Source organism: Caretta caretta, chromosome 3 (genome assembly GCF_965140235.1).
Source record: "Caretta caretta isolate rCarCar2 chromosome 3, rCarCar1.hap1, whole genome shotgun sequence".
Lineage (NCBI taxonomy): Eukaryota > Metazoa > Chordata > Testudines > Cheloniidae > Caretta > Caretta caretta.
In genome coordinates, this window is record NC_134208.1 from 202,068,021 (window position 1) to 202,084,647 (window position 16,627).

Consider the following 16,627-nt stretch of genomic DNA (forward strand, 5'->3'; position numbering starts at 1 on the left):
TGTGGTCTCAGCACACCGGCAGCCTAACTGTGGGCAAGTTTTTTTGTAGGCATCCCAGCAAAGGAGAGTTTGAAATGGATTAATGAGGTAGCTTTGCGGATGTTTATGGGGAGCTCCTCCCAGGCATGAGGGGCAGCATGGGAGAAAGGTGCTTGTTTGAAGGTTGCATTTGTCAAGGCCAGAGAAGAGAACGTTACGGTAATCGAGATGCGAGACGATGAGAGCCTGGATGAGCGTTTTAGCTGTATGAATGGAGAGGAAAGGCCATCTGGTGGACATGTTATGCAGAAAGAATCTGCCAGATTTAGACATAGCCTGAATGTGAGGATCTAGGTCTGAGTCGAAGATTTACGGGTTACAGGCATGAGTGACAGGGAAGATGGTGGTGTTGTCTACAGTGATTGAGAAAGGGCTTAAAGGGGAAGAGCAGGAAGCTCTGTTTTAGCCACATGTATGTGTGCACAGAGCCAAGAACTGCAGAAGGAAAGAGAATGAGTTGCACTCAATATACTCATGCTAGGTGGTGGCTATGTGATGGCTGAGTAAATCTAGCATTTCAGCAAGATGGCCAAAAATATGGATTCTGGAAATCAAAACATAAAACTCCACTATATGAAATATCAGACACCAACCCACAAAAGAATGGAGAATGTTGTTTGGTGCCAGCGTGGCAGGCATACTCCATCTGGAGGAGGAACTAAAATGATCTGTCATTTCTTCTGGCTTTTTTCATAGAATATCAGGGTTGGAAGGGACCTCAGGAGGTAATCTAGTCCAAACCCCTGTTCAAAGCAGGACCAATCCCCAATTTTTGCCCCAGATCCCTTAATGGCCCCCTCAAGGATTGAACTCACAACCCTGGGTTTAGCAGGCCAATGCTGAAACCACTGAGCTATCCATCCCCCCCTCAAGCCAACAAACATTACCTGTGCCTGATCCAGGTTTATTCTTAGCCAGCTAGCTCTCAGCCAAGAGCCAAGCCCAGCCAGACCGTGGGTAAATTGCATGACTGCACCATTTGCGTCTCATTGATGGAGATGCAGAGTTGTCACCCACACACCGAATGTTCCACAGACCACATCACCACATTGTCTCCCTGAATAGCCTCATAGGGGTTACATACTAGAAACACTTGGAACTCCACACACAGGAGCCCTTGGGCAGATGGACAATTGCTCACCCTATACTAACCTCTGGGTTCTCTCAAAAAGAAAGGAATCATTCAAGAGCAGATCTGTTTACTTCTGCTGAGGAGCCAGTGGTAACAAAGACTGCTGACAGACCTAAAAGAATAAGCATGGAAGCGGATCTCAATCCAAAGAGGGCTCCAGACGCTCTAGTTGCCTCATCACAACTGTGCTGAGAGTTTCCCCCCATAAATGAAAACTAACTTTTCCCTATGGAAAGGGACTGCACAATAATTAGCAAGTCTGTCCATGCCCATAAATTGTTCCTCAATCTGGGACCTAACAACCCTCTGGTAACAGATGCTGACATCACTGGTACCCACATCCAACCCGCATCTGTCCAGGCTCTAGAGGCAGGAAAATCAGCCTCTTGAGAATTCGGGGCAGTGAATGAGAACTGTTTCCAGCTCTCTGCACAGAAAGATCCCAGCAATATACACTGGCTGTAAGGAGGAGGAAAGGAGGGGAAATCTTGGGTAATCTTTTCCTCATCCCCTGGAAAACAAAAACTAAGCTCTAACTTCTCAGCAGAAAAAACTGCAACCACCTTTCCCCCTCCCCCCAGCTTTCTGGGAAGGTAGACAATAGAAATGATAGTTTTTGAAGAGTTATCATCAAAACATAACGACATATTTTATGCATCAGGACATAAGCACATTTTTAACAATACTTCTAAATAATTCACTTTAACAATGAGTGATATGGAGGCCTAGCCATGCCCATATGGCGGTAATTGCAATCAGATGCCCAGATAAACCAAGAGGCTGTTTTGTGGCCAGCAAATGGGAATTGCGGCCCATGTTGTGTGCTTGCTTGTGGTTAACTATATCACCATGAATTAAAAGTGTGTTATTGATTTGACCAACCATGATGGACCACCAGTATCAGGCATCTGCCTACTGCAGTGAAACTTAATTTATTTGTCTTCCTTTTGTAAATTAGGGATTTTAAGTTTAAGCACCTACAAACTTCAATAATGCATATAACAGTATGCTGAATGCTGCTGATTGTAATACACATGCCACTACTGAAGTAATGTAAGGAATAGTTTGTGCTCATGGAACTATTTTTGGGCTTTACAAACTACTACTGTACATACTAATTATTTGTTAATTGGTAATAATTTATGGCTATTTGTAAATTTCATTATTATGCATTTAAGTGTTTAATATCGGATATGGATTTTTTATATACATTAAGCATTTGAATGTCTATATAGTAAAAAATGTGCAAAAGTGTTAATGGTGTAGTTCAATTAAAAAAAAACCCTTGCCAGTTTACCAGCGGACAGAACTTGTCAGACAAGATTAATAACTGATATGCCATGTACTGCATGGCATGGTTATTTCAGTTTATACTACGTGCTTTCTGCACACAGCTGTAAGTTCCTTCACAATGCCTAAGTAAATGGACAGATGGACTAAGAACTAATACAAATAAGAAGGGGTTGGGCTGAATGCAATTCACCCATATTTCAACCTGAGAACAGGCCACCTTCCATAGTCACTAATCAAGCCTTCAGACTAGAATAAGAGAGAGTCCCTCTTCACCCACACACCCACCCAGCCCCCACATGTAGGGACACTCGATTTGAACAAGGCACTTCCCCCCCATACAAGCCAGTCTCCAACTGACCTCCTAAATTTTGGAGCCACACAGCATGGTGAGTATAGGTTGTAATGCTTGGCGACTTCTCCCTCCGACCTCCCTGAACAGGGTTAGCGTTAGCACTAGGTGACACCCTCTGCACTCAGGGAATTTCACTCCTGAGACCTCAAACAAAGAAATGTTTAGATACATATCCAGGATCTTCTCGTTTACAAACGAATGACGGTGCTATCAACCGAGTAGGAATGATAACCAAAAAAGGGGATAAGTAAGCACGCATTCCCTACCTGTTTCTGAATATATGAGTATTAAATTTTAAAAGAAAATAAACAGAGGAAGTAAATGGAGAGATGCTTAGGTTTTAAGCCACCAAAGACAACATTAAAATCTGTCTGTGGTCTCCACTGTAACTTGTCAGCTGTACAGTATGCTGCAAACTGAAATATATTGTTACTAAGCAAACTACTGGAGGAATTTTTCAGTGGAAGCGCTGCAGAGAAATTCCAGGCAGAGTAGTAAAGCAATTTCTGTAATGATGTGAACATACAATATTGGGATGATTGACTATTTGGAAGATTAATATGGAAGATGGCTTTAATCATAGCTGTGCTGGTACTGGATTTTTTTATTATTATTATTACATTCTTGAAAAATTCTTACAGATCCTGAGAGTTTTCATATGGCCAAAGTGTTTCTAGCCAGGAGAAGCTGTAATATACTGGACTTTAAATCACATCTTTTTAAACCATCTTATCCCTCTCCCCCTCCATCCCCACACACTTTAACTGTAATATGATGTTAGCAGTTGTCATTTCACGAACTGCTGGAGTTAGGGATTAACGCCTTACAGTGTTTAAAAACTGGAATTTCAAAATGCCTTCTAGCAGTAAAAGCATCAATTTCTAAAGAGGTTCACAACAACAGTTATAAAAAATCACGTCCAAACTGAAGTGAAGAAGAAAGATGGTATGTAAAACAATGAAATTTTAATGTCCAGTATCTGGCTACCTGCCAAGACTAGAGACGAATATGATATGCCAATGGAAATCTAAAAATCCTAGCCATTTGTTGGATATCGGATCTTGCAATTCCCACTGGTCCCTTGGCATTGCTCAGATTTATTGCTATTGGTCCAGAAGTGATGTACGAACTCCTGGAGCAAAGGCTAGTTTACTGTTAAATCTCTAGGGTGAAATTCTGGCTTAACTAAAGTCAATAGCAAAACTCCCATTGATTTCAATGGGGTCAGAAAGAAAAGGAGTACTTGTGGCACCTTAGAGATTAACCAATTTATTTGAGCATGAGCTTTCGTGAGCTACAGCTCACTTCACTGTAGCTCACGAAAGCTCATGCTCAAATAAATTGGTTAGTCTCTAAGGTGCCACAAGTACTCCTTTTCTTTTTGCGAATACAGACTAACACGGCTGTTACTCTGAAACCTGAATGGGGTCAGAATTTATACCCTAGTATTTAAATTCAATATGCAATTTCATCCTAACCAGTAACAACATGAGAAGTTTGCATTCTTCACACAAAGCTACTTTCTAGACTGACTGGCTTGACTTTTCTTAGAACATTAACTCTTTGGGCCAGCAATTGTCTGTTACTCGGTGTTTGTCTAAAGCCTAGCAGAGTGGAGTCCTGGATCCTGGTTGGTACTTCTGGATGCCCACTGTCAGTAATCCCATTATTCCTCAACTAAACCCAGAGGTTTGATATAGCATCTCCCTGAACACAGCACCCTGACGGAGATTATCTGGCTGTGTCTGAGAATGCTCTATGTTATTCCCCCCGATACACACACCCCTTCTTTTAGACTGTCATAATCCAGGAATTATCCATGCAACAAGTCTTCAGCTGCAAGATGGATCAAATTCCATGTAATCTAAAAATTTGCATGCTGCTTCCTGGCCCAGAAGACTGATTTCTTATCAGCAGAGTACACAGTCTTCAGGAGGAAAGAGCTAAATGAACTGACCCAGAGGTGGGTACGCCATTAGTAGCCTCTGGTGGAGAAGAGAGGAGACCCATAAAACTCCCGCCTCGCAAAGCAGAGTGAGCTCGCAAGAGCTTCCAACCATTGAGAGAGAGAGAGGGGGGGGACTTTGGGATTAAGGGTGCACATTTTGTCAGATATTTTAAAAATATATTTCATATCTTAAAACTTAAGTCCTGGTCTAACCGAAGATCAGGTAGGGGTCACCAATGAATAGCTGGCTAAAGGAAGTCACTTCTGATTTAAAGAAGGAGAGTGCTTTGGTTGCCTGGCACAGCCTTCAGTTGCAGTTTGCGTTGACTGTCCCGAAAGAGCGGCATTCGGTGCATTACCTGAAAACTCCTCTTTTCCTTTACCCCCCAGCCCATCCAGCTCGGCCACAGATTGTCATTCATGACGTCATATCAATCATGAGATTCCTTTGGAGCATGGCACCAGTGAAGAGGGGAATGAGTAAATGAGATGTTTAGTGACTAGCTCAGTTTTGCTTTTTGCAATTTTGTTTTTAAACCACCATCCCCCTCCCCCGCAACTTTAGACCATTTATTATTTTACACGTTAAGATGTAAAATGAGAAAAAAAACTCCAAAACGATGCCTGTATAAGAAAGGTCTTACCTGACCCCACACTTCCAACCCTACAAGCTTGGTGTATGGCCCAGCAGAAGCTCGTCACGGATGTGGAATCAGCACTTACTGCTAAAGATGGCATTGACTCCATTGGTTGGCTGGTCACATTAAAGGAAGGGTCTAACATTTTAAGGACTGAGGTCATGGCTCTTAAGAATCAGCCTCGAGGCGGCAGGGGTGCAGAGCTGCCACCCTGGGAAGAGCACTGGGAAGATCGTAGCTCAGGTAGAATGTGATTTATGCCTGAGAAGAGGGTGGGGATTAGAATGGAGGAGAATGCTCCTGCCCTTGCACGGAGTTTGTGCACAAATGGAGTGGAGACATAGACCCAACTGCTCTCTGACCCCCTCACAGCATCCCCATACACAGCCACATGTGGAGAAGTAGGGAGCCAGTGAAAATAGATAAGGGCTTCTCATAATCTAGCCCCAAATGTTATGGCTTGGCCTGCAGCTGTCAAATAAGCTAGTTCTCGTACGTGGAACTGAAATTAAGGGCTAGACTTCCAACTGGTGTGAAGGCAGCAGAATGGCACTGATTTACACCAGCTGAGGCTCTGGCCCTACATTCACAGTGGCAGAAAAATGGCTTAGAACTGCAAAGTGAATATTTAATAGAAATACAAAGTCATGATTGCTGCGATATCATGTTCATATGTGTGCTCTAACGTGTGAAACAAAAGACAAAATTATTTAGCACCAAATAAGTGTTTGGGTTTGTTTTTTAAAAGGTATTAGCTGAGAACAGCCAATGTGCTCGTGATGGCATAATATAATCAACAACAAAAGAAAATAATCACAAAAAATTAAGATGCATGTTCCACCATTAAATAAATGTCAGACTGAAGGAAGTTTCTTTTTTATAATTTCCTCTACATATTCTTGCTCTTTCACCACACAGTTCAGCAACAAAGAATACACTGACTTGCAAAACCAAAACATTCCAGCTTGCCTCGCGAATGAGAAATTCTGAATAGTCGTATCTATTCTCTGCTTGTGATGGTGGGAATAAGGAATTTATCATTATGTCTTACATCAGAAACGTCTATTTTTCACTTCAGAATCCAATAAATTACGTACTATTATTTCTTACTTCATTGCAACAAAAGGAAGGCTTTGTTTCTATCATTATTCCTTCTTATATGTAAAAATAATGAAGTCGTAGAGTGACTAATATTTTTCAAGTGAAATTCTGTTTTCCCTCAACTTTATAATACAGTGCTTGGTGACTGATGCATTAATCTTCTACCTACCATTTATACAGATCATATTTTACGAGTATATAATGGTAAACGACAAGAAAATCCCAACAAGAGTTTGTTTTTATTCTCCAGATTGAGACCCAGTTCTCCTGCTTTTACAGTCTGCATAATCTCTTTGTTATTCTTGTCAAGATATAGACTACAGAGACAGCCCCAAACCTGCAAAATGTTTTGATAAAATTTTCAGTTAACATTTAAGTAACAGACACTCCTGTACTTTGCTCAGACTTTGTTAGAATTATGTATTTTTTGTTTGTCAGTTCAGAACATAGGTCTGTAAATATGGATTTATACAAATTATTACTTATATTGATTGCCTTAACAGAGGACAGTAAACAGCTACGTGAACAGTGAAACAGCTATGTGACTTGGCATGGCCTCCATATTTTGGAATTGTAACATGAGGAGGTTCACTATCACACAGAGTGTATCCTGGTTTCTGGTTCCCTTTAGCACCTAACCAATGATTTATGAAAAGGCCAGATGCTGACTTCTTTGCAGCTAGTGTGCTGATAAGTCTAAAGCTTTGGTAACATCCCTCATTAGAACAAGTATATCCCGTTGAGATTTGGCTTCCCAGGGCAATGATAGATGTCTACCATGACAACACCATCTGAGATCAAAGACTTAGTACACCATGCTGTGGAGTTGCCTATCAGCAAGCTGTAATACAAAAAACCTCTGGTGGTTTGGACTTGTGCAATAAATGTTCACTTAAGTCACAGAAACATTGTATCATTTTAGATTTTAACCATAGTGATACACCTGCTTATACAATAACATACATGTGGCCCGCAAATACTTATTTAATGCTTCTTCTACAATTTAATAATGAGACACCCTACCAGTTATTTTACAGTCTCTGAATAGTGTAATACGGCCACATTTCTGTAATTCTTGTCTTTTAGCCTGAAGAGATTCAATCCTGGAAGGTCCTGAGCACCAGGACTTTGATCCAGTAAAGCACATGCATAACTTTAAGCGCTAAGTAGTCCCATGGATTGTACGCTCAGTCTTTAAAGAGAATGAATAACAATTATACAGTCATTAGTAGCTCAGTCCAGAAGTAATCATGAATGTGGCATTTTGGTCAAGAGCAGCTAGACTCATAGACTTTAAGGTCAGACGGGACCATCATGATCATCTAGTCAGACCTCCTGCACACTGCAGGCCACAGAACCTCGCTCACCTACTCCTGTAATAGACCCCTAACCTCTGGTTGAGTTACTGAAGTCCGCAAATCATGGATTAAAGATTTCAAGTTACAGAGAATCCACCACTTACAGTAATTTAAATCTGCAAGGTCACCCATGCCCCATGCTGCAGAGGAAGGTGAAAAACCCTCAGGGTCTCTGCAAATCTGATCCAGGGGAAAATTCCTTCCTGACCCCAAATATAATGATCAATTAGACCCTGAGGATGTGGGAAAAACCCAGCAGCCAGACACCTGGGAAAGAATTCTCCGTAGTAACTCAGAGCCCTCGCCATCTAGTGTCCCATCACCAGCTGTTGGAGATATTTGCTGCTAATAGCCACAGATTAGCTACATGCCATTTTAAGTAGTCCCATCATACCAGGCTCCCCCTCCTCCCAACTTATCAGCATGGAGCTACTAGAAATTTTACCGATGTAAAATTTTACCCATGGATCAGTCATGCAAGTTGAGGTTGGGGCACACACCGGTGAGAGCACTTTTTTGATGGTCCATCCTTGGGGCTGACTGATGGAACCTGAACATCCAGACAGTTCTGAGGGAGAATATGCTCCTCTAACAGAACTCTCTATTGATGTCTTTTTATGCTACACTATCAATGAAGAGGCCTGTAAATATCCTCTTTTTCCCAGCTCCTTCCTCACAGGTCACCACCATGGGTTACAGAAAATGCACGAGGGATGAGGGGTAGAGCTCCTGTGGCAGAAATTTCCCATCAAATCTGAAGAACTGTGTCATATATTATTTTAAATCCTACAGCTGAACAGGTGGCAAGGAAGAGTTCCTTAGCTGCCATCCTAGCATCTGCTGAATCTCAATCAGCAGATGTGGTCCAAGGAGTGGACCGCCTGACTGATCCAGGTTATAACACCCACCAGGTGAAAGAAAGACACTCCTAATGTGTTGATATTACATGCTTTTTTCCCCAGAAACTCAATTATAGATTCAAGTATCAGAGGGGTAGCCGTGTTAGTCTGTATCCACAAAAACAATGAGGAGTCCAGTGTCACCTTAAAGCCTAACAGATTTATTTGGGCATAAGGTTTTGTGGGTAAAAAACCCACTTCTTCAGATGCATCTGGTGTGGTGCTCTCCACCTCCACGAGAGAATTTACTCATCACCCGAAGTCAACTGGAATTTTGCCACTGACTTCACACCTGAGTGTGAGTTTCCTTGTTTTTATTCCTATTCCAAGTCTACAAGTGTAGGATGTCTCTAAAACCAACCAGCATTCATGTTACCATCTATCACTTTTTGTACTGTCCACCATGCTATTTATTTAAATGGCATTGTCTTTGGAAGCTATACACGAAACTATGACAAAATGTTTTCACATGTACTTGGGATGGCAGTGTTTTTGCACCTGAAGCCTTTTTATGAATAAGAGTTCAGTACATAAATCAATGTATATCACATACATACCCATGAAAAAATATATAATCTCTTTATAGTCAGTGGTAACCAACTCTGATTAAAACTGAAACAGACTGTTTGAAGAAACTGATGACTCAAGACCATATTCTACGTATGAAAAAGCCAGTGACATTTTATGCAAAGATCAAAGGTAGAATAAAGTTCTAGTATCATCGTTTGTCCATGACATAACACGTTTTCCATATCAGCATTAAGATCTAATTTTGAAAAGGTCTTAGCTTCACTGAATTTGCTGGGGATGATGTCATAGAATCATAGGATTGGAAGGGACCTCAAGAGGTCATCTAGTCTCAAAGGTCATCTAGTCTCCCCTGCTCAAAGCAGGACCAATCCCCAATTTTTGCCCCAGATTCCTAAATGGCCCCCTCAAGGATTAAACCCACAACCCTGGGTTTAGCAGGCCAATGCTCAAACCACTGAGCTATCCCTCCCCGAAGAGGTTCTATGTCACTGTATAGAACCTACAGGCATGCACATGAATGAATTAAAATAGTACACAACGGAAAATAAATATCAAGTAAAATAAGGAAGATGACTACTGCAGATTGCGCTAAGAGATTAATGTGTAAATGGCCAAATACACACAGTAAACCACATGGCCTAAATGTATTGCCTAAACTGGCAAAAATTGGATTCAATTCAATGGGAGAGTTTTGCCCAAACAGAGACTTAAAGATTGGGCTCTTTATTAAAATGACGAATGTTATTCAGCAGCTAAATGGTCTAATGAATTTTTAATCAATGAATTAAATCACATTTAAATCTTATGTTTATCTTATTTCCGTTTGTAACCATTATCACTAAATGTCATCAAAAACTTTATGGAGGTTTGCTGTTTACTATTACTTTCCCTACAAACTCACACATTAGTGCCGAGGTGCTGGAACTAGGGGTGCTGCTGCACCCCCTGGCTTGACGGGGTTTCCATCATACACCCGTCTAGTGCACACTGTGCGGCCATTGCAGTTGTGAAGTGTAAGCCTACAAGGGCACCAGGCATGGTAGCAGTGATGGAGATCATGAAAGCATTCTGAATTGCCCTATTTAAAAAATGAGCCTATGCTACATGGAGGTTACTTACTGTAACTGGAGGTTCTTAGAGGCTTGTGGTCCCTGCCTGTATTCCACAGTTGGGTTCACATGCGCAGCATGTGCCCAAGTTGGGCATTTCAACACACTAGTGTACGTTGACCCGCAAATGCACACAGCAGCTCTCATCATGCACCCGACTGAGGGTATCAGAGGCAGTGCAGGTTGACACCACTCCAGTTAGAACATAAGAACGGCCATACTGGGTCAAATCAAAGGTCCATCTAGCCCAGTATCCTGTCTTCCGGCAGTGGCCAATGCCAGGTGCCTCAGAGGGAACAAACAGAACAGGTAATCATCAAGTGATCCGTCCCCAGGCGTCCATTCCCAGCTTCTGGCAAACAGAGGCTAGGGACACCATCCCTGCCCATCCTGGCTAATAGCCATTGATGGACCTATCCTCCATGAAAGTATCTAGTTATTTTTTTAACTATTTTATTTATTTAGCGTGTGCACAGTCGTCCAGCCAAGCGATGGCATCTTCAGTGGCATGATGCAGTTCTTCTGGGCCACTGCTGAACCGAGTCAGCCGGCATTCCTCGACAATGTGCGTCATTGTCTGTGTCGCACCACAGCTGCACAAAGGGCTGTCACGAAGGCCCCAGCGATACTGGTTGGCTGCACAGAGACCTTGGCTGGTCTGGAACCTGTTCAACAGGGACCACTGGCGATGGGCAGGGGAAAACCAGGCAGGCAAATTGTGGGATCAGCAACAAAGGCCTGGTTGGGGATCACAACAGATATCCATTCCTATCACCAGAATGTTTTCGTCCTAACATCCTGGCGTGGTGGACGAGACCATAATGGGTGACGAGACGGCAGACGTGCAGCTGGTGGTTTAAAAAGGTCATTGTAGCCGGACACCTACTTTAAGTTGCCAGAGCACCTTTGGAGAAACAGGTGTGAAGACAAGTGAGGAATGAATGGCGTATGTTTAAACGTGTACACCAGATCAGAAGCTGCCCAGAACCATTCACTGTAACAGAGCTGGAACAGACACTGGATAGCATCAAGTGTGGAACAGCTGAGGGCTATGACACCATATCTCCAGAATTCCTGAGAAACCTTGGCCCCCGTGCTCGACTTTGGCTTGTTAAATTCTTCACCGGGGTCATCAGTGAAGGCAGGCTACCAAAGATATGGTGCATTGCAAAAGTCATTGGCCTCCTAAAGCCTGGAAAGGACCCAAGTAAAGCATCAAGCTATTGTCCCATATCATTATTGTTGGTGTGCTTCAAGGCACTGGAGCACTTGGTCCTACAGTGCATATTACCCGACATGGAGAGAATTTTGATCCCTGACCAAGCTGGCTTTCGCCGAGGCCGTAGTACATGTGACCAAGTACTCGCGCTGACCACATCTGTTGAAAATGGCTTCCAGAGAAACTTGAAAACAGGTGCTGTTTTCATCGATCTAACAGCGGAGTATGATACGGTATGGCACACTGGCCTGCTCGTGAAGGTATCACGAGTCCTGCTACATTTGATCACAGGCATCATTGAACTGATCCTCCGCGATAGGCAGTTTACAGTCCATATGGGGGAGAAGACAAGTGCTTGGAGACGACACAGCAATGGGTTACCCCAGGGCTCTGTGCTTTCTCCAACCCTGTTCAACCTTTACATCAGTGACCTGCGAACAATGGAATCACGAAAGTTCATTTACGCAGACGGCATCTGTTGTGGTACCCAGACCCGGACGTTTCACAAGCTTGATGCCACCTTAAACCGGGACACGATAAAGTTCGCTGAGTACCATAAGAGTTGGCACCTCCAGCAACAATACTGCAAGTCCAGTTCTGAAGGAACTCAAATGCGAAATTGCAGAACTCCAATTCCTTCAGAACTCCAATGTTGTTTCTGGATGTTAGCTGGACTCCACTTTCAGCCTACGCTCTATTTAAGGAAGTTTTTTCTTTATGAGTATACATAGTTCATCACTGTCAGAGGCTGAACTCTCTGCAAATGGAAGCACATGGTTTTGTTTTAGTAAATCTATTGATGGTTAAAATTCCTTATTCCATTGAGCAGGCGGGCAGCCTTTTGCCTTAAGAAAAACACACCTGTGAGCAAAACCTTTTTAACTTGTCCTCCTTCACATTATCACTATTCAAGTCCAAATTTTACACAGCCTTCTGGAGCCCACAAACCTCAACAGGCCAAACAAGCTAAACGTGCCCTCGGCAGGTCAAAAAGCAGGGAAAAATAAATCCCTGGGGCAAGAAGCAAAGGGGTCCCGTTAATAAATGGTCCTGGGACACCTTCTACCTCTTCCCTCTCCCCAGCCTTTCCCAGTGGGACGACTCGGAGTGCAGGAGTAGCTGGAGCTGCAATAACTCTCCTGGGTGGCTGCAGAGGCCGAAGGACAAGGAGAGAACACCAGCCGCTGCGAAACAAACCTTTGCTTCGGTCCCTCTCCACTTCTACCCAATATCCTGCCAGCAGGGAAGCCTCCTGCTACAATCAAATCAAGGATGGAGGAGGTGGGCTCCACTCTGCATCACCTAGCTGGGGATGGGGCTGTCTCCACTACCTTGACTTGCCACTGGGGACACAGTCTCCAAGGAACCCTTCCTCCTTTGAGGACCTCTGCTCATGAGTGAAGCTGTCAACTGGGACATTTTTCATGGGCCTGAAGAGTCCCTTTAAGATTCTTCCCTGGGTGGCACCTCGGGAGGTGAGAGGAGAGGCACATCAGCATGCTCGCTAAGATCACCTCTACTGTCACTTCCAAGGGCATGACTGTGTTATACAGCAGTTGAGCTGAGCACAATCAGCGATTTCTGCCTTTGGAGAGGGGACAGCATAGGCCAGGGGTGGGCAAACTTTTGGGCCCAAGGGTCACATCTGAGTGGGGAAACTGCATGGAGGGCCATGAATGTAGAGCTGGGGAAGGGGGTTGGGGAGTGGGAGGGAGTGTGGAGTGCAGGAGGGGGCTCAGGGCAGGGGGTTGGCGTGCAGAGAAGGCTCAGGGCAGGGAGTTGGAGACTCATGGAAGGGGCTGCGGAGTGCAGGAGGGGGCTTAGGGCAGGGGGTTGGGGTGCAGGAGCGGTGCAGGGTGTGGGAGGGGGCTCAGGGAGGGGTGTGGAGTGCAGGAGAGGGCTCAGGGCAGGGAGTTGAGGTGCAGGAGGGGTTCAGGGTGTGGCAAGGGGCGTGGGCTCTGGGGTGGCAGCGGTGCACAGCGGGGCTAAAGCAGGCTCCCTGCCTGCCCTGGTCCCGCACCGCTCCCGGAAGCGGCAGGTACCATGTCCCTGTGGCCCCTGGAGGAGTGGGGGACAGATGGCTCCGTGCATTGTCATCGCCTGTGGGTACTTCCCCTGAAGCTCCCATTGGCTGTGGTTCCCCATTCCCAGCCAATGGAAGCTGTGGGGGAGCTGCCTGTAGGCGAGGGCAGCACGCAGAACCCTCTGCCTCCTTCCACCCCCTCCCGCCCGGGACAGCAGGGACATGGTGTCAGCCGCTTCCGGGAGCAGTGCAGGGCCAGGGCAGGCAGGGAGCCTGTGGGAGCCTGCCTTAACCCCCCTGCGCCACAGGGCTGGCAATCCCACCGGCCGTTTGCCCACCCCTGGCATAGGCACTTGCATGTAGCCTCTCTCACCTTTATGCAGCCCCTTCGGAAGGCAAGAGTTCCCTGCTATAGGATAAGGAGTATCCGTCGTGGCTATGCAGCCCAAAAGGGCAACTTCAGACTGGGCAGGATCCTTTCTCTTGTAAGTCTGTTAGATAAAGCCTTCAAGAGCTTTAAAGCAACTTTAATATTGTAATTCTGTCTCAGAAGTTTTTGCTTACTATTGTTATAACGGGCTTCTATAACTGAAAGAGAAAAAAACCCAGAAATGTTCAGTTTCTTTACTTGGTGCATTGAACAGCGGTGAATCACTCCAGTCCCGATCCTGCAAAGACTTTTACTCACATGAGTCATCTCATTGTGTGAAGTGACTCAAGAATGTGAATAAGTAATTGCAGCATTGAGACCTTTGCCATTTTCACCTGTTTGTGTGGGTCTGTCTTCCATGCAGCAACAGGGATGGGGAAAACAATAGAAAACAAAAGGAAAACGGGACTTTGAAATGAATTGGATTTCGAGTCAATGGTGTCCTTTTAAATGACCTACTCTTCTAATCACGGGTAGAGTGCTGAATTGTCATCTCTTATTGACATAAGGTCCAGAATCTATGAAGGAGTCAGCTAATTGGACGTGGATGTGGGTAACATCGATTCATGCTGCAGAGGTGGTGATGGCTAATAGTGATGGATTGCAAAGTGATGCCAGCTGAAAGTTCATTGCTTATGAGGCTTCCTGAATACATTTGTATTAAAGTATGACGGATAAAAGTCGGGCATGATGTTAAACACATTCAGACATTTTTCTTTTTGAACATTAAATGACATAACATACATACGGATTGGGCAGAATTAATTTGTTTATTCAATTCTGTATTTTAAAAAATGTAAAAAGATGGGTACAGATTCAAAAATGAAAGCAAGCGAGGCTAATCCACAGTGATTCATATAAATGACCATTTTAATTCTTTCTGATCTGCAACTGAAATGTGTTGCATGTCAGATTCTACAACAAATCTGAAACAGAAATATGCTCTGGATAGAAATCATGCACATAAATGTCTGTTTAGATTTTTGGCAGAGAACTGCATGGCTGTATGACCTATAGACATGTCTACTGTGGTACATAAAGGAAGCAATTACAAAAGTAGTGTCAAGACGCTTAAATTAATTTTTCTGTAAAATTCTGATTTTTCTTTTCCTTACGGAAAACAATGTTATAGGGATAAAACTTATGTGGTTCTATAGAAACTGACCTAAAATGCTACAGAATTTATTGGAGAATGATAGTTTGTATAGTTTCCCCCCATTTTATACAATTATATAGTAGGAATATAATTCTTAAATTCTCTAGGGTGGTTCAAAAATCTGCATAAAGTCTATCACTGTCTGGAAAAGTCTTATGATGTTTAATAAAGTGTTGACAAAACAAAACCTATGTCAAATGTAAAGCAAAATAGGCTTTATATGGAGCATTCTGGGACACCAAAGAGAGTCAGGAAGTTCAGTTTAAAAAAATCAGATTTTTGTAGGAAAAAAATGTTTTGTAAACTCAAAATAAAAAATGTTGATGAAAGGGTTGATTTAAGTAAAAGGGATATGTAAGCTGTTTTCCATATGGATTTTAATTTAACCCCTCGCACTGTTACAATGTTACTGCACTTTGTTACTGAATGAGGCCTTGTCTTCACTAAAAAGTTGTACAACTTTAACTCTACCATTCTAGTTAAAGAAATACAATCTCCCTCGTGTGGATGCAGTTGTAAAGGAGCTATAAAGATATATAAGACACCTTTATATAGGTAAAACTGTGTCCACACTGGGGTTTGTATCACTCAGGGCTTGTCTACACTGGCAAGTTTCTGCACTGTAAAGCCGGTTTTTGCACTCAAACTGCAGAGGTGTAGACACTGTCCAGCCACTTTGTGTGCAGAAACTCCTCAGCTGAGTGCCACAAAAAAAACCACCTCGACGAGAGTCGTAAGGCTATTTGTGCAGAGGCTCCAGCGCTCTATTGCCAGCGTAGACCCTGGATTGCTTTCTGTGCTGTAACTGGTCTCCGGAGCTGTCCCCTAATGCCTCAAGTGACTGCTCTGCTCCTTGTTTTGAACTCTGCCATGGAGACCTGTGCCCCTCCCCTTTCAAACAACTGTTTCTAACAGCCCTTGTGTGCTGTGTTGATTTGCCCCGGGACACAAAGCAAACCACTAATGTGGAATGCTCCTGCTGTTGAACAAAGAGAGGGGTGTGTGTGTGTGTGTGTGTGCACACGCGATTGCTGGGCAGAGAGCCCAGAGAGGGAGGCGGGGGCTGATGTCGGGGTTTCCCCCTTCCCCAGGACTGGTTGCCTCCTGCCGCTGTCTGAACTTACAAGACAGCATGCTGACACACACTCTGTCCCCCCAAAATACTTGTGGCTCAGAAAATTGCCAGTGTAGACATACCCTCAATAAATAATCACATCCCTAACTGATCTAAATACACTGGTACAACTTTCGAGTGGAGGCCAGGCCTGAGAAATAACATCAAAATGGACTAGAAATCAAAATGAATCTGATTAGAAAAATTCTCTTTTCCAAGCAGAGCTGAAGTGAACACCACAAACAAACAGAACCAACGGTGAAAAATTAAATAGATTTTTAAAAT

At 43.7% G+C, this 16,627-nt stretch overlaps 1 protein-coding gene across 11 annotated transcripts in view; it reads right to left on the reverse strand.

Moving 5' to 3' along the window:
* Positions 1–16,627, reverse strand: part of PLCB4 (phospholipase C beta 4) — a 330,863-nt gene that overhangs the window by 213,208 nt on the left and 101,028 nt on the right. The window lies entirely within an intron of this gene.